We start from the raw sequence: 3,802 nt of genomic DNA on the forward strand, positions 1-3,802 counted from the left end.
GCATAAATTATGCAAATAACTACAGATGTGTGACTTAAATCCAGATGTCTTGATGTCACTGAAGTCCTCCAGCTTACTGGAAACACCCTGTTCTTTAAGATTTCATGAAAATGGTCTTGAACCTCCATCCTAAGTTGTTAGGGGCTGTCAAGTCAGTTCGGATTCACAGTGACCCTATCGACACAGAATGCAATGCTTCCCAGTCCTGCATTATCAGAAACGATTTCTGACAGGCCTGAACACTGCAGCCACTTGTCAGTCCACCTCTTTGATGAGCCACCTCTTTTTCACTGACCCTCTACTTTCCCAAGCACGTCTTTCTCCAGGGATTGATGACTCCTGATAACACGGCCAAAGTACGTAAAAGTCTCTTTTTTAAAAAATGTTCCTCCAAGGAACATTCTGGTTACATTTCTTTCAAGACAAATTTGTTTGTTCTTCTGAAAGCTCTTGATATATTCAATATCTTCACCAACTCCAGAGTTGAAAGACAATACCTCTCAGTTTTCTTTATTCATTGTCCAACTTTCACACACATATGACATCCTGATGTGAGTCTGATATAATCACATCCTTGCTCTTGGGCACTTTAAAGAGGCTGTTAGTAGCAGATTTACCCAATGCAATATGGCACTTGATTTCTTGACTGACTTTTCATGGTCTTTGTCTACAGACCCAAGTAAATGAAAATCATTGACAACTTCAATCTTTATTCTGTTTATTATGGTGTTGATGCAGTTGTGAAAATTTTTGGATTTTTTTTATGTCTAAGTGTAATCCATATTGAAAGCTATGATGTAATCTTTGTGTTCCATCTGTAAGTATTTCATTTTTGTTTCCTGCAAGGAAGGTTGTGTCAACATGCATATCACAGGTTGATAGTAAGAATATAATGGATGCTGTGTTCTCCTTTTTGTAGTCCAGCTTCATGATAAATGGAAAAAGATATTGAAATTGTCAGTTATTTCATTTTACTTGAATACGTGGAAAATCAACTCACCTACAACCCAACGGCACTTAACAACACAGAGAGAGACCAGTTGGCCTAGTGGACCAAAAGTGATGCTACCAAGCTAAAGGTGGGTGACTGTAATCCATGGCCCTAAGGCTTGTTTTTCATTGTTTTTGTTCAAACACTCTTCTAGGTCGTGTAGCCCTGGTGTGTCCACTTGCTGTACAGAGGTAACTTGTGTTCACTGTGAAGCTGAACACCGTGACACTGACATATCAAATGCAATAACAGTTACCCATGGCAGACAGTGTTTGGTGGCGCTCCCCAGCTAAAACAAGCTTTGAAGCAGGAGTGGCATCCACTTCCATAAATAGCTTGCCTCCAGAAACCCTATGAACCTGGAGAAAGGATGAGTCACACACACGTGTCGAGGACTTTCGTTCATAGGGTTGCTATGCCTACGACGCGACAGTACTTAACAATAACAACAACACATGGAAACTACCCATGGAAACAGCAGTCAAATCAAATGACAAACTGCATTGGGCAAACATATTCTTAAGGACCTCTTTAAAATGTTACAAAGCAAGGATATTAGTTCCACAGAATTAAAATCTTTGGACTGTGGTGCTATAGAAGAATATTGAATATGCTTTGAAACATACCAACAGTATTACACTGAGCATACCAAAGGAACAAGCAAAGCTGTCTTGGAAGAAGTGCAGCCAGTGTGTTCCTTCGAAGCAAGGATTGTGACAAGGCTCGCCTACTGTAGGCTTATTATCAGAAGGGGCCAGTCCCTGGGAAAGGACATCATGCTTGGAAAGTTGAGGGTCAGCAAAAGAAAGGAAGATCCTCTTGACAGATAGACACAGTGACTGGAGCAATGGGCTCCAGTGGAGTTTATGAGGATAGTACAGGATCTGTGGTCCATGGGGTCACCGTGAGTCAGAGCCAACCAGTTGATCCACATCACCATTACCAACAACACCATTTCAAGATTTCTATATGCATGAATACATCAGTGTGTCATTGCTTTTTATGACTGAATAACATTTTATTATTTAATCACTTGTTATGCATCAGAGAGTTGGACAATGACAGAATAGATAAAAGGATAGAAGGAGAATTGATGCCTTTGAGCTGTGGTACTGGAGAAGAGTATTGAGGGTACCATTAACTACTAGGAAAACAAACAGATTCATCCTGGAAAGGGTTAAACCAGGCTGCTCCTTGGAGGAAAGGATTCTGAGGCTTCGTCTTACATACTTTGGACATGTTGTAATGAGGGATTGGTCCTTGGAGAGGGACATCATGCTTGGGAGGGTGGAGGGACAGCGCAGAAGGGGAAGACCCCCTATGAGGTGGATTGATTCAGTGACTGGGGTAATCGGGATGGGAGTGTCAGAGGCAGTGTGATTGGCACAGGACAGAGCAGAGTTTAGGGTTGTTGTACATAGGGTCACTATGAGTTGCAGGCGACTTGACGGCACATAACAACAGTAACAACAACAATAGTTTCTTTATCCTTTTTATAGCTATTAGTACTATTCCTACCACTTATCTGGCTATTGTAAAAAGTATGCCTTTGAATATACACTTGTTTGAACACTTGCTTTTAGTTATTTGGGGTAATACTTAGTTGTAGAGGGGCTTTCAGGCTTATTGTTCATAGGGTCACTATGAGTCATGCTTGGCTTGATGGCAATCAACATCACAACAACAACCTAGAAGTACATTGCACTGCCATATGATTATTTTATGTCTTTTTTTTTGGAACCCCCACATTCTTTTGCAAGTCTTCCTTAAAGCTTATTAATACTATAAATAATAATTGTTGTTGTTGTGTTGTTATGTGCTGTCGAGTTGCTTGCGACTCATAGCGACCCTATGTACAACAGCCTTAAATCCTGCTCTGTCCTCTGCCAATCGCACTGCCTCTGACACACCCATCCCAATTACCCCAGTCACTGAATCAATCCACCTCATAGAGGGTCTTCCCCTCTTGCACCGTCCCTCCACCCTCCAATACATGTATAAATATTTTAAATCAAAGTTTCTCAACCTTAGCATTGTTGATATTTCAGTTCAGTCAATTCTTTGTTATTCATGCATTGCAGGATGTAAAGTAGCATCCTTGATCTCTAATCACTGGATGCCATTGTGACAACCACTGTCTCTACATGTTGCTCAGTGTATACCTGGAGGCAAAATTGTTCCCAGACTTCCCGATGGAAAATCATTATTTTAAAAGATTCTCTATAAACTGAAAGCAGATGTGGTGCTAAGGCAAAGACAGACAGTTAAGGAAGGGAAATGTATTAGATGTTTGCATATAAGTAGTACCTTCTATTTACTGTGTAAATGGTGCTAAAGAATATAAAATTTTTTAAGGAATATACCGGCTTTTGATGTAACAGCCAAACAAAATCTTACCATTTAATAGTCATGGACCTTTCATATGGAATTTTAGTAACATAAATCCCAACTCATCAGAGAACATCAAGAGCTTTTCAATATTCATTGAATGTCAAATGACACAGCACACTGCATCAAATAACTTTTAAGATAGCAAGAAGCTATCTTAAGTTTATCTTACAGTTATCGTTAAGATAACTAGGAGCAAGTGTTTTTTTAACATAGTAATGTTTAATATTCCATGCTTGACAGTTCTGCCTAGGTTGCCCTTTCTGTTCATCTACGTGTGTTGTGTAGGCAGAACTGTCAAGCATGGAAATACAAAGGAAGAGGAACAGTTGTAAGCAGACACTAGTGATTGGAACATGGAATGTGAGAACCATGAATGTAGGAAAATTAGAAATTGTTAAAAATGAAATGGAATGCATAAAT

The sequence above is a fragment of the Elephantulus edwardii genome, unplaced genomic scaffold (genome assembly GCF_000299155.1).
Source record: "Elephantulus edwardii isolate Elephantulus edwardi_28Jun2011 unplaced genomic scaffold, EleEdw1.0 scaffold00026, whole genome shotgun sequence".
Taxonomy (NCBI): domain Eukaryota; kingdom Metazoa; phylum Chordata; class Mammalia; order Macroscelidea; family Macroscelididae; genus Elephantulus; species Elephantulus edwardii.